Raw genomic sequence first — 15,780 nt, 5'->3', positions numbered from 1 at the left:
GCTAATACATTACTTCAACTTCCTTACAACAGTTTGATCTTTTCATGCCTCACAAAACAACTCTATAAGATTACACAAACTCTTGTTTGACCAATTAGCTTCCCATCACATTTTATAAACATTAAATATCTGATCTGGTTCTCCCTTTATTACTTCTGGCACTATTTATTTTGTAATGTACTGACACTAAACTGATTTTTAACTTATTGACTCTTTGACCTCTCACATTCTACATCAACAGTAACTACTTATCCTTATTTTAAGTCAATTGTAAATTTGCTACATGGTTCCTGACTGAATTATTTGGACGACCACTACCTATTCAAGCTACTATACACTAACTTTCTTAACCTAAGGATGGAGAAAGATGGTAGAGGAGTGTACCAGTCGCCACTTGGTATACCAGCAAAAGAGTTGCTGGCTCCCTACACCTTAACTACTTGTACATATTACGAGTCAACTATAAATTTGCTACATGGTTCCTGACTGAATTACTTGGATGACCACTACCAATCCTAACTACTACATACTAACTTTCTTAAACTAAGGATAAAGATGGTAGAGGAGTGTACCAGTCGCCACTTGGTATACCAGCAAAAGAGTTGCTGGCTCCCTACACCTTAACTACTTGTACATATTACGAGTCAACTATAAATTTGCTACATGGTTCCTGACTGAATTACTTGGATGACCACTACCAATCCTAACTACTACATACTAACTTTCTTAAACTAAGGATAAAGATGGTAGAGGAGTGAAACTTGAAATGAGAAATAAAGTCTCACCCAGCTGGGAGTGTACCAGCTGCCACTTGGTATACCAGCAAAAGAGTTACTGGCTCCCTACACCTAACTTTCTTCAATTCGTACCTCATAATCCCTTCGTCTGTCTTTTCCCTTCTCTCATAATTCCTGTTATCATCATCTCTCCTATGATTGTGGTAAAACTGTCGACCATTTCCACGGTTCCTATATCCATTACCCCCACCTGTACCCCTGCAATTCGGTGGGCCATTAAGTTGACTATGACGGTAATTATTTCCACCTTGGTTCAGATCACGCATCTGATTGTTTTCCTGTGTATGAATAGTTTCTAATTGCTCCAATACTTCCATTAAAGTATCTTTATCTTTAATCAGGCTTCCAGATAAGTTTTCTTGCATCCAACGACTTGACCTCCTTTTAATTGCTGATATCATTATGTCGTCATTCAACGGCTGCTCCAATGTTTCATTCAGCTCCCATAGATCCTCAGCAAATTATCTCAAGGTACCTCTCCAGGTGTTAAGGGACTTGCGATGCAGTAAACAGTTCAAAAAACAATTTCGGATACAAAGTCACCTGAAAACATATTCCTGATACTTTCATAACGGAATTTTGGCTGATTCACTCTCGATTGTGCACAAACGCGCCTTGTCTTAGAGTATGAATTTTGTAGTAATTCACGCAGGTTTTCGTGTCCATACTTCAACACATTATTTATTAACACTTCTCTTGTCATTTCAACTCGTAAAAACAAACCGTTTACTGTTTCTCAGTCACTTTTGCACTGTATTGTCTAAATAATGTGCTTCGTTCCCGCGATTTCTAATTTCACCATAAATACGTTACATTACACTGTTTCTAGTTGGAATACTATAATTTGAGATTGAATAGTGGAAATGATAGAAAGTTTGCCTATCATTAAGGACCACAAAGGTTGCGATGTACAAACTGATATATATTTCCTACTAACACACAAATGCTGAGGCAGTTGCTACCTTCGCCTTGCACGTCTAATCTTTTTATTGGTTGTTGATTTTCAGTACTTCGTCACACACAATGCTGATGGTTAACATTCACAACAATCCTCACTGCAATCCATGGTTGCTGCTGGCCGACGCGGCTGACGCGAATCACGTAATTCGGCACTTGTCACTTTCTGTTTCATACCACTCGCGAATCGATATTAGTGAGGGTCAACCCCACGACGATCAGGGGGACGTGCTCACTCGTCATACTCCGGTGAATTTTACTTGACCACCATTCTTGCCCGTCTTTCCCTCACTCCTTTTCACTCGACACTCTCCGGTACTTCTACCCCTCGACACTCGTCTCACTGCCTCCAGCAGCTCTTGACAATCGACTCCAGTCTACTATCGACTTGGGCGTGGGATACTAGCATCTATGTTCGTGGGATCACGGATCCCTCACAAAGTCAGCATTCAAAATCATCATAAATGTTGTCCATAGGATTCAGACAAGGACTCTGTGCAGACCAGTCCATTACAGGGATGTTACTTTCGTGTAACCACTCCGCCATAGGCCGTGCATTATGGACAACTGCTAGATCTTGTTGAAAGATGCAGTCGCCATCCCCGAATTGCTCTTCAACAGTGGGATGTAAGAAGGTGGTTAAAACATCAAAGTAGGCCTGTGCTGTGATAGTGCCACGCAAGGCAACAAGGGGTGCAAGCCCCCTCTGTGAAAAACACCACCACACCGTAACACCACCGTTTCCGAAGATTACTGTTGGCGCTACACACGCAGGCAGATGACGTTCACCGGGAATTCGCCATACCTACACCCTGCCATCGGAACGCCACATTGTTTACCGTTATTCGTCACTCTACACAACGTTCTTACACTCTTAAATCGTCGAATGTTTACTCTCCTTACACTAAGCGAGACGTAGTTTGGCATGTACCGGCCTGATGTGTGGCTTATGAGCAACCGCTCGACCATGAAATTCAAGTTTTCTCACCTCCCGCCTAACTGTCATAGTATTTGCATTGGGTCCTCCTGCAGTTGGGAATTTCTGTGTGATGTTCAGGATTGATGTCTGCCTATTACACATTACGACCGTCTTCAACAGTCTACGGTCTCTGTCAGTCAACAGACGAAGTCGGTATGCTCGCTTTTGTGCTGTACGTGTCCCTTCACGTATCCACTTCACTATCACATCGGAAACAGTGGACCTAGGGATGTTTAGTAGTGTGGAAATCTCTCGTACAGACCTATGACACAAGTGACACCCAGTCACCCGACCACGTTCGAAGTCCATGAGTTCCGCGGAGCGCCCCATTCTGCTCTCTCACGACGTCTAATGATTACTGAGGTGGCTGATGTGGTGTACCTGGCCGTAGGTCATAGCACAACGCACTTAATATGAAAAACGTATGTTTTTTGGAATGTCTGGATACTTTTGATCACATAATGTATATGCAAAAAATTCAAACGCACAAATAGTACACGTTTTAAATTTATACACTTTCACACACAGTACGCAACAAATTCATTTAACCCTATATGAAATACGACAAATGTGGAATACTATTCAACATAACCAAACGCAGTTTTGCTCTATAGTATACAACAACGAAAAAAATTATAGTTTCTTTCCCTCTATCACCAGGGTGAATAGTATGAGCAAGGAAATGTTTCCGTACTATTCTGAAATAAGTTGTTTGTTATCATGAGGCGACAGACCAACTTTCAGTTCTGGTAGAGTGTGTACCACACGATCCCTTGATCGCATGCATACTTGTGCACAATATTCGGAGTAGGAGATAGAGTACCGTTAACACCACCGTGCAGGTACTGATTGTAGTCGTCAACAGTAAGAGCCATTGAGGCTGGAAGATACGAAACCTTCTCTCACCTTTTGGTGGCACCTGTCACTGTAAGGTATACTTATATTTTTGATCTAAAGCCCATAAACTCCACACTCTGCGACCTATTCACCTCTTCTTCCATTAGGCCGTTAATCTTATTGTTTTCAGGCGTTATTCCATGAGGATTATTGTCCGCATATCCAGAAGCGTAGAATCAGTCAAGGCAGCATCTTATTACGTCATATGGATCACAACTCATCTAATAGATGAACTCATTTTTATACACATAAAGTAAATTCGGTACTGCGAAATGAGTTTTCGTTAACTCATAATGTAGGTGGTACACGTGGAGTTTAGATAAGTCCAGTGTTCATATATTGACATAAACAGATTTTCTCTTATCTACTGAAGCCGTAGTCATCTCCACAACGATGAGTTCTTGAGTGAACAGCGTCGCTCGTTGAAGCTCTGGCCGAGTAATGTAGCGTTTGTGCCATAACGATCCTCCCAACGAATAAATAAGTCTATTTTTTGTGGTTCTTAAGATTATCCATTGCTTTACGTAAAATTGCGTTATTCATAAGTTAAAAAAATTGTTTTCAATACCACAACTCCCGAGAGACGTCTTGTCGGAATTAATGTCAATATACTCCTGCAACCAGTACGGCAGACTTCATTCAATTTTCTTTCCAACCTGATGTGTTGCTGGAGCTTCCTGTACTGCATTATGTATTTCGTTTTTACCCTCCAGTAGTGTCATCAATTTGGGGAGAGAACCAGTGCATAAAACTAGGCGCTCCAGACGTAATGAGAAATCACTGTAGACATCATGCAGACTATCAGGATGTGTCATGTCTGCCTCCACATCTTAACCAGAATCCGTCGCCACGTCCTTAAATTTACTTAACACGACAATTTCCCTATTGAAAAGTCATCAAAAGCCTCCAATCAGCAGAAATAGTAGCATGATGTGACCATATAATCTATCTAGGTACACGATGAACTCAAATCACTGGATGCATCCATTTATAGGTTATTTGCCTTGGTGTGCCTACTAACATACTGGAAAATTCCACCATGAATCTCGCATTTGAAAAGAGCAACATGTCGACATTAGTCAAAACTTTGTAGCTGACACACGCCTTTTTCCATCTTCTATGTAACGAATTCCTCGAAAAAGATTACAAGCATGCATAAGTCTTTTTACACATCAGAGACGTTGAATTCCTGTCGAACATCCACTGCATGACTATGCTCCGCATATGTAATTGCACAGCCTGTAAGATAGTTGGAAAATACGTTTCCATCACACAATGTAGTTTGGTTGACTCTCTCCGTCGAATCCAAATATTCGTTTGCGAAAACCACTTTCTCATCACAAGCTGTCAGTTTGTCTCGTTGGTATGCACAGCTCCAGTGACGTGCATGTCCACCTGGCACATGGTTTCAGACAGTTTCTGTAGCGCGACATGCATAAAATGTTGTGAATCCATGACATACACCGTAATGTTTTTGCTAATTTACTTCGAAAATGAAATGTATTTCTCAATGCTCTCAGGCAGGACACTAAGTTTTTCATTCTACAGTAAAAATCAGTCAAGTTCTCAACGATCAAGTGATCATCACATCCGCTCAAAATATAGAGGGAGACGGTTATGAGTCATGGCACGTGGTAGATCATGTTGCATGCATCATGTGTTGCATCGTGAAATTTTTCCGTTGCATCACTATCATCTCTATACATAGCTTCCACGTCTCTGTCTAACAAAACTCACAAGTATGACGGTCAGTGGGATTCTCGTATAATTATTCATTTTCATGCATTTTACTTATGGCAGTTTTGGTCCGATTAACCTCATCAACCTCTCCTCCAAATTGTCCGAGTTCAGAGAGCAACAGTCTCATAGCATTTCTCCCGACATATGGTTCAGAATGATTAAGCTTTCAGTTTTAATCTGATATACCGCTAGGTGTAGATTGTATGGGAGGCAGTGGACTCACCATCGCACTGTGTCACAGGAATACGGAGACATTCAAAGTCAACACACACGATAAAGGGACATTTATATCGTTAATCTTCATAAATACATCTGTTATCTGAAAAGCTAAAATAGGTCATACAAATCACATTTCCTTGGATAGTAATAAATTGTGTATTGACTATTTATTTCTAAATTTTTATTAAAAAATTTAAGACTACTTCTACTATTAAAAACCTACAATCAAATGGTTCAAATGGCTCTGAGCACTAGGGGACGTAACATCTGAGGTCATTAGTCCCCTACAACTTAGAACTACTTAAAACTAACTAACCTAAGGACATCACACACACCATGTCCGAGGCAGGATTCGAACCTGCGACCGTAGTGGTCGCGCGGTTCCAGACTGAAGCGTCGAGAACCACTTGGCCACACCGGCTGGCAACAATTAAACCCTAATCAATTACCTAACCGCTAATCTACTACAAGCACTATAGAATTTTTTCTCTGTTTATTTATTTTGTAAATGATTGTTTACGCGACTGGATCTGCCCTCATTCCCATACCTTTGTCAACAGTCATTGTCTGCTGGATTCCTTTCGCGTCGGGCAGCCCGTCTGCATCACTTCCACTATAGCAAGCAATTCAACACACGACTGTTACTTCTTAAAGTCGACATCTACAGCTACAGTTATACTCCACAAGCCACCCAACAGTGTGTGGTGGAGGGCACTTTACGTGCCACTGTCATTACCTCCCTTTCCAGTTCAAGTCGCGTATGGTTCGCGGGAAGAACGGCTGTCTGAAAGCCTCCGTACGCGCTCGAATCTCTCTAATTTTACATTCATGATCTCCTCGGGAGGTATATGTAGGGGGAAGCAATATATTCGATCCTCGACAGCAAGCTACACCGCGATGCGGAGCGCCTCTCTTGCAGTCTCCAGCTTGAGTTTGCTAAACATCTCCGTAACACTATCAGGCTTACCAAATAACCCTGTGACGAAACACGCCGCTCTTCTTTGGATCTTCTCTATCCCCTCTGGCAACCCGACCTAGTACGGTTCCCACACTGAGGAGTAATACTCAAGTTTAGGTCGAACGAGTGTTATGTAAGCCACCTCCTTTGTTGATGGACTACATTTTCTAAGGACTCTCCCAATGAATCTCCACCTGGCACCCGCCCTACCAAAAATTAATTTTATATGATAATTCCACTTCATATCGTTCCGTACGCGTACTCCCAGATATTTTGCAGAAGTAACTGCTACCAGTGTTTGTTCCGCTATCATATAATCGCACAATAAAGGGTCCTTCTTTCCACCCTCCCTTAATCACTTGCACCAACGCAATGTAGATTCCCTTGACAGTATTTCATTCGGCAGTCGCAGACCTCAGTTACATTCTCTCTATCTACGGAATTTGTTGTCTAGCCTGGAGGGCAGCACGATTATTTATGGTTGAAGGTCTCGTGAAGTCTTCCTTGGCCTTCCTGGATACAACGGCTGCAGTGTTGTCCAAGATGCGCTAGGTCGACGTGCCCCTTAGAGCTGCTTTGAGATCCAACATCCTTAACGCCTGACATCCATTAAACACTGTGTCTCCATAGAGCGTGCAGTCCCACAAAGTGTGTTCTGGTGTGGCTACACGGCCGCAGGCGTCTTCTTAAGTTGCATAGATACGTGGCAAAAGGGCCATGTCCAGTCAGGTAATGTACAAAACCACTCGACGTGTCAAGAAGTTTCATTTTTAATCCCTCCCTAATGTAAGGGAGAAGTTCGTATGTTCTCCTGCCTGTACCTGAAGTGTCCCATTCATTTTGTCACAGTTGTAATATGCTAACTTTTATTGCCGTTTTCGAATTGGCCTAAGTTCTAAGAATCCTTCATACTACCAGTTGATTGAATTTCTTTAACTAGTCAAAGGCTCCCCTGTTCCTAGTTACCAAATTCACTGGGCATATGCCTAGAATTGCTAACAATAATTAGGTGTAGTGTAGCAGAAGCCTGTTAATATTAGTAGCACTCCTCGTTGAACTCTTCTCACTATAGAGGCTGACTTCACTAGCTGCAGTCTATGAGCCTAAAACTAGACCACATCCTACGACAGAAGCTGCTACAAAAAAATGGCTCTGAGCACTATGGGACTTAACTGCTATGGTCATCAGTCCCCTAGAACTTAGAACCACTTAAACCTAACTAACCTAAGGACATCACACACATCCATGCCCGAGGCAGGACTCGAACCTGCGACCGCAGCGGTCACGTGGTTCCAGACTGTAGCTCCTAGAACCACTCGGCTACTCCGGCCGGCAGAAGCTGCTACATATTGGTGGTATACATTGATTGTTTTCAGTGGAAGGCAAAATCGCCAATTTGAAATAGTTACAATTTGATTCATCATGTTAGTATCGTTTTCGCCTGCTTCCCCTTGGTGTCCGAAAATTTGGATGGCCCGCCAGAATGCATCGACGTAGACGACAGCCGTTAGGGCGCCTCCCCTACAACCTGCGAGCTTTGCTGTCGCCGCAACAGCGCTTTGTGCAGGGCACACGCGTCACACCGGGGGATCTGCGCTCATGGGAATTTAGTAAAGCCGGCAGTGCAGGGGCTCAGATATTCCATATCAACCCGTCCACGACCCAGGCAATCATCACAGACCACACCACCCGCTCCTTCCGCCTCCATCATTTCTACCTAACCAAATGGTTAGGTGGATCACCTCCACCCTGAGGTGCTTTGACTCACTCTCGACCGACACGTCACCTGGAGCCCTCTTCTCCTGACCATCCAGCAGAAAGCCCTTACCCACATCCATCTCCTGAAACTACTGTCTGACAGGACATGAGTATCACGTCAAAATGGCTCTGAGCACTATGGGACTGAACATCTGAGGTCATCAGTCCCCTAGTACTTAGAACTACTTAAACCTAACTAACCTAAGGACATCACACACACGCATGTCCGAGGCAGGATTCCAACCTGCGACCGTAGCGGTCACGGGGTTCCAGACTGAATAGCCTAGAACCGCTCTGGCACATCGGCCGGATGAGTATTGCATCCATCCACCATCCTCCACACCTACAAATCCCTCATCCTTCCTATCCTCTGTTATGCTTTAATAAAGCCATCCAAATCCTTGAACAAAATCGCACTCCATTGCTTTCTTGCTTTCTATATCTGCCTTCTGGCCCCCACACCACTCCTATACGATCTCATCCCCTTCCCCCACCTCCTCCTCTTCCTCCAACATATCCGCATCCTTTACACTGTCTGCAGGCTTGATCCCCCACTCCCTTGGTGTCCTACTGCTGTGGTACATCGAGAGGTTGTAACAACGGAAAATTGTACTGAAATCCAGGAGGATCCGCAACGAATTGACGCATGGTGCAGAGAATGGCAATTGAATCTCAATGTAGACAAGTGTAATGTGCTGCGAATACATAGAAAGAAAGATCCATTATCATTTAGCTGCAATATAGCAGGTCAGCAACTGGAAGCAGTTAATTCCATAAATTATCTGGGAGTAGGCATTAGGAGTGATTTAAAATGGAATGATCATATAAAGTTGATCGTCGGTAAAGCAGATGCCAGACTGAGATTCGTTGGAAGAATCCTAAGGAAATGCAATCCGAAAACAAAGGTTACAGTACACTTGTTCGTCCACTGCTTGAATACTTCTCAGCAGTGTGGGATCCGTACGAGAGAGGGTTGATACAAGAGATAGAGAAGATCCAACGGAGAGCAACGCGCTTCGTTACATGATCATTTAGTAATCACGAAAGCGTTACGGAGATGATAGATAAACTCCAGTGGAAGACTCTGCAGGAAAGACGCTCACTTGCTCGGTACTGGCTTGTGTTGAAGTTTCGAGAACATACATTCACCGAGGACTCAAGCAGTATATTGCTCCCTCCTACGTATATCTCGCGAAGAGACCATGAGGATAAAATCAGAGAGATTAGAGCCCACACAGAGGCGTACCGACATTCTTCCTTTCCACGAAGAATACGAGACTGGAATAGAAGTGAGAAACGATAGAGGTACTGAAAGTACCCTTCGCCACACACCGTCAGGTCGCTTGCGGAGTATGGATGTAGATGTAGATGTACTTAGTTTTCATCCCCCCCTCCCCCACCCATTACCGCGCCTATATCGCTGTATCCCCCCTCCACCTCGTAACCCTACATAGCGCCCCCCCCCCCCCCAACCTGGATGATAAACTTCTCAGTGACGTCTACCCTTCCTACCAACTGTATCCTGTCCTCGTTTACCCCCCCCCCCCCCCAACGCCACTGCTGTGTTCCCCCTTCCCCTCACAATTCGGATATCCTTAATCAATGTATACTTTAAATCTGGTGGAAAATACTTGATTCCGAAATTCAAGGGTCAGTATTCTAAGTTTCAGCTAAATCCACTCATCGCGTTGCTGCATACTTACCACTAAATATAAAAAATTCCATTACTTTACCAATTTGAATCAGCTTCTTTACCTTTGAGTCACAGTATAACATCGTTACTCTTCTACAACTGCCATGGACTGTGGTCAATATTTGTTAACGATCAGTAACACTTCAGTTCCTGATAATCTTATAGCCTCACAAATTAATGGCTCTGAGCACTATGGGACTCAACTGCTGAGGTCATAGTCCCCTAGAACTTCGAACTAGTTAAACCTAACTAACCTAAGGACATCACAAACATCTATGCCCGAGGCAGGATTCGAACCTGTGACCGTAGCGGTCTTGCGGTTCCAGACTGCAGCGCCTTTAACCGCACGGCCACTTCGGCCGGCCACAAATTAATAATATATACTTTGCACATTTATAGAATCAACTGCGACATATAAAAAGAAAGAGAAATAAAAAGTAATGTGAATTCGTAACGGACCAAACAGCTGAGGCCATCGTCCCTAGACTTACACACTACTTAAACTAACTTATGCTAGGAACAACACACACACACATGCCAGAGGGAGAATTCGAACCTCTGGCGGGAGGGGCCTCACAATCCGTGACATGGCGAATTTAACCACGAGGCGACCAGACTTTTATGGCCATTGCATTCAACACTTCATTTCTCAAAATGCTGCGCCCATAGACCAATAACTAAATTCTCACAGCCAGCCATTAGCTGTAAGTCTTACAACCTACATACGTGGGTCACTCAAAAAAAAAACTCACACTATTTTGTAAAAATACAGTTTTCATTCTGCTTGTGTGAAAGTCTTACAGTGTGTAGATACGTCCTTCACGCTTGTTTTCAAACTTAGTTCAACCTGTTTCCGTGAGTGCCGCCGTCACATCGTGCCTTCAAGATGGCTGCTACACTTGACGTTCGTCAGAAGCAACTTTCTGTCTTAGAATTCCTGTGCTGTGAAAACGAGACAGTGGGAAACACCTACAAGTGGTTGAAAAATGTGTATGGAGATGCTACTGTCGATCGCAGTACAGTTAGTCGGTGGGCAAGCAGGTTGCGTGATGAAAGCGAGCACGGAAATATTGAGGATTGTCCTCGCAGCGGCAGGCCTCGTACTGCACACACTCCAGACAATGTGCAGGGAGTTAAAGAATTGGTGACTGTTGACACACGCATCACAGTGAGCGAATTATCACGCTACGTTGGAATAGGGGAAGGAAGTGTTTCCAGAATAAAGACAGTATTGGCGTTAAAAAAGGTTTGTGCCAGGAGGATTCCCAGGATGTTGACAGTGGCTCACAAAGAAACATAAAAACGGTATGCAGCGAACGTCGGAACAGTACGCGAATGGTGGAGATGAATTTCTGGGAAGAACTGTGACAGGTGATGAAACATGGCGCCATCACTTTTCACCAGAGACGGAGAGGCAAACAATGAAGTGGCATCATGCCAATTCACCCACGAAAAAAAAAAAAATTCAGAACCACACCTTATGGGTCTCATCAGACCATGCAACGAAGGACTCTTGCTTGTGGACATTATGCTAAGTGGAACCATAATAAATTCGGATGCATATGCGACAACACTGAAGAAACATGAGGATAGACTAAGTCGTGTTCGACCACATCGGCGAAAGCAGGATGTTTTGCTGTTACACGACAATGCACGGCCACATGTTAGTCAAAAAACCATGGAAGAGATCACAAAACTCGGATGGGGAACACTAAAATACCCGCCTTGCAGTCCCGACCTGGCTCCATGTGACTATCATCTCTTTGGGAAACCGAAAGACTCTCTTCGTGGAACAAGGTTTGAAGATGACGACTCCTTTGTGCACGCTGCAAAACAGTGGCTCCAACAGGTTGGTCCAGAATTTTACCGTACGGGTATACAGGCGCTGGTTCTAAGATGGCGTAAGGCTGTCGAGAGGGAGGGAAATTATGTGGAGAAGTGAAAATATTGTTCCCAAATGATGTATCTACACACTGTCAAACTTTCAAACATGTAGAATAAAAGATGGATTGAAAAAAATAGTGTCCATTTCTTTTGGAGTGACCCTCGTGTAACAGAGTGGAACGGCAACTGCCAGTGCACTTCGCGCGCTCCTACTTACAATCGATTCTGCCACTCACGCAACATCTTTGGTTCAGTGGTGTCAAAGATATAACCTCTTCTATATATAACAACCGTTCCAGGTCATGTTCAATGAATTATGTTACAAAATGGGGGCCACATGCAAGTGGAGACCCTTCACAATATAAAACTTAGTAACAATGGTTCTTTTATTAAGTATCGATCATTCCTAGTTTCGATGTTTGCTGCTGGACAGACCGCCAGCTGGCACCATGCCCCCTGCCTCGTCATGCGACACTCCGGCCAGCGCAAACCCTGGCGTTGCACCACTCCTGTCCTTAACAAGCCGATCGTATGCTTAAGCCGTCTGCGTACGGACCGTGTATCCGAACGTTGAGCGTTGAGAGTGCCGAGTTTCTGACGTCATAGCGTGGAATAGCACGTTCGGGAGTCTTTCCGAACGGGCAGAGCAATATCTGGCATGTCAGATATTCTGCGCGTGCGTCTAAGCGTTGACCAATGAGATGGCACAACGCCACCTACGTCACACGCACGCCGTCTCCCTTCAGTACAGAGTTGTCAGGCGCCATGTTGGCATTCGTTTCAAGCCTATATGTATATATGCCGTTTCTGAGTACCAGCAAATTGAGAATCACAGGAGAACCCGTTCTTAACTGTGTGATTCGTTCCAATACAATAATGAGAAGCATCATATTCGTGGCAGAAGACTTATTGCAACATGCGTATTATGAGAGTAGGCTATTTGAAGGCAGCTAAACACAGAAGATCCACCCAACACGCATTGTTCATGGTACAAATGGTTATAATTATATTGCAATTAGTAACGGATCTATGATTAAAGTTTTCAGCAAGAGGTAACATACTATGATTAGATGCAAATAATGTGTTGTAGATTCAGCGTAATGTGTAGCGTCGGTGGCCTGTGTTGAGTTGTTCGTTGGGGGCGGTGGTTCGCGTCTTCACAATTTTGGATTTTTTTCCTGATATTTGCGTTTTTATTAGGTTCTGATGCTTTATTATTAGTTTAATATAAGTATATGCTATAATATTTGATGTTATGTAAATATAAGTTCACCTGTTTTTTGAGCAGTGGCTTGATTCGATTGGCTTAATCTACTGGACAGCTTGCGCTACTTGTATAAAGATATTTTCCTGCTTTTTCTTTTACGCTTCATAACTCACATGCTGCAAAGATTCTGCTACTGGACAGGAACAGTGATCAAGTAAGACTGAACTTGGAGTTTTACTGAAATGTAGGAATGATGAAATAATGTTTATCTTATGCGGAGTAGTATTCCAAATTTGTACCGCACTATTTGTAATGGCACTTTTATAAGACTCTGTCCTTATTGATTGGATATAGTACTTTCCTTTTCGTGGACGATGGAGGAAATGTGCGTTTTAATAGAGCTAACGTGGCAATTTTACGGTCGCCCGTTGAGTAAACAGTGTGATTTACGAACTAGAAACATCCCTCAACTGCCGCTGGAGTGCGTTGCGATCGCGTACGCCACGTTGGGGCCCACGTAGCGTGTGCGCAAGTCGCATCGTTCCTGAGCGTTCAACAGCACGTTGAACTCGGCACCCTCAACGTTAACGTTGGACGGCACGGTCCGTGTGCCGACGGCTTCAGGTGGAACACGCTCCGGCCTCGCGCGACGCGGCCGGGCGGCAAGGTAAACGCAGGCGCACGGCCGGCCGACTGCTGACGCGCCGCTCCGCTGACAGCACTCGAGTCCGTGTCGCTGTGGAATTTCACCGGGTGAACAGCCCTCCACTTGCCGTACGTCAGCGCTTTCTAGTTTTTGTTTCGTTCCCCCCCCCCACCCCCTCCCCCCCCCCCCAGCCATGTCTATCTGCGCGAGCAGCCCAGGATTATGGCGCGTGTGCGGATTACCGCATGCCAGTTAACACAATGTCCCTCTGAGCGGCAGCATGATGCACGGCTAGCCGGCTGACGCAAACACATCTATACGAGTGTGAGCACGCGTACGTGCGTGTGTGTGTATGTACTTGTGTGTGTATGTATGTCCATGGCACTAGCGCCACTGTCAGGCAAAGGGTGAGCTTTTATATACGCACAGCGTATCGCCGCGGTGTACCTAGACTGCGTGCATGGCCCTCATAATGCAGGCCTCAGCCATTTTAACATGTTCTTCCTTTACATGCGACAAGCCCTTATTTATCGTTTAATCGCCGTTTCGAACCAATTTCATTCATATTCATATGCAAGTATTTATTACGAAGTCTATAACTGATTTCGTATCTAGTACGTACCAATTCCGCTATATAAGTCCAGCTGGTTAAGTGACTTCGGCTGTTCAGTATGAAATTTAAAATTGAAAACACCTTCAGCCACCCACATGTTGAATGTAATTTGTTTATGCCACCAGTTTCGGTATTTCACTACGCCATCTTTACTCCCCTGCTTATACACAACACCAATAATGACAGGGCCAACTAGGTAACGAAAGGGGTGGTTTAAAATTTAAGAAACCAATTATATACTGAGGTGATATGCCATAATCATTTAACGAAGACCAAACTGCACAAGTTCTGACATCAAAGTGAATCGTAAATTATGGAATTAGACGAGATAACAGTTGCACACTGTATGAATATATACTGGGGAACAAAATATGTAAGCCATATACTAGTAAAGTTAACCTACTAATCGGAGACAATAATTACATGTCATTCATAGATAGCTACGATGCCACATATTGACAGACAACTAGGATCTTAAGTTGATGTCAGTGCTTCTGAATCAATTGAATGAAGAGAATCACAGTTGTATACTGATGAGTACAATCTGATGGTAAAATATTTGTTTATATTTTTTATTTAATAGTGAAATGTAATATCATTTATCGGAGGTCAACCCCACGGTACCCACTTATATTATCGTATAACATATACAAAAGCAAGAACAATACTACGTCAACAACAAATACCAATCACAAATTCATATAGTGCCACCTACTGAATAAAATCATTTTAATGAAACAAACTGTAAAGGTAATGTAGTACAACATACGGAATTCCCACTAGGCAGGAAACGTTAAAATGTCACGTTCAAGAGGTCATATCCCAAAATGATCAAAACGTGGAAGTTCACTGATAGGTAGTCGTATGGCTGGATCGTATAGCGACCTGTAAACTTTGAACTATGTACTGGAATATATGCCTAGTATATCAGAGAAACATACAGTTCAGTCAGAAAACCGAAGACTGTATGACATGTAAAACTTCATACATTGAAAGGCAGAGAACAGTGTGGCCAACGACAAGAAAAACAATCCTGAAGAGTTGACCAAAAATAAATAAAATAAAGAGCGACTCTACATGACGTGTAGGAAATACCGGATTATGGTGGTGGAGGTAGTGGTGGTGGGAGGTTATCTAGATGTCTATGAGGGCAAACATTATGATGTGAGTATCCATGTATGTGCTACCAGAACGAGATACATGTAATTATCTACGTCATAATCAACCCAAAATATATAAGCAAAACTTTAAAAGGCAATGACAGTAAAGGTGGTCAAGCGAAGGCTGTAGTGAAATTGTATAATTATGGAATATCGTCTCAGTTATGAGACTGGATTCGTCGTTTCCTGTCAGACAGGTGGCTGTTCGTAGTAACTGACGGATGGTAAACAGAAGTGATTTGTGGTGTTCCCCAAGGTGGTGTTACAGGCTC

Source organism: Schistocerca americana, chromosome 6 (genome assembly GCF_021461395.2).
Source record: "Schistocerca americana isolate TAMUIC-IGC-003095 chromosome 6, iqSchAmer2.1, whole genome shotgun sequence".
NCBI classification, from domain to species: Eukaryota; Metazoa; Arthropoda; class Insecta; order Orthoptera; family Acrididae; genus Schistocerca; species Schistocerca americana.
This window is presented reverse-complemented; position numbering follows the sequence as displayed.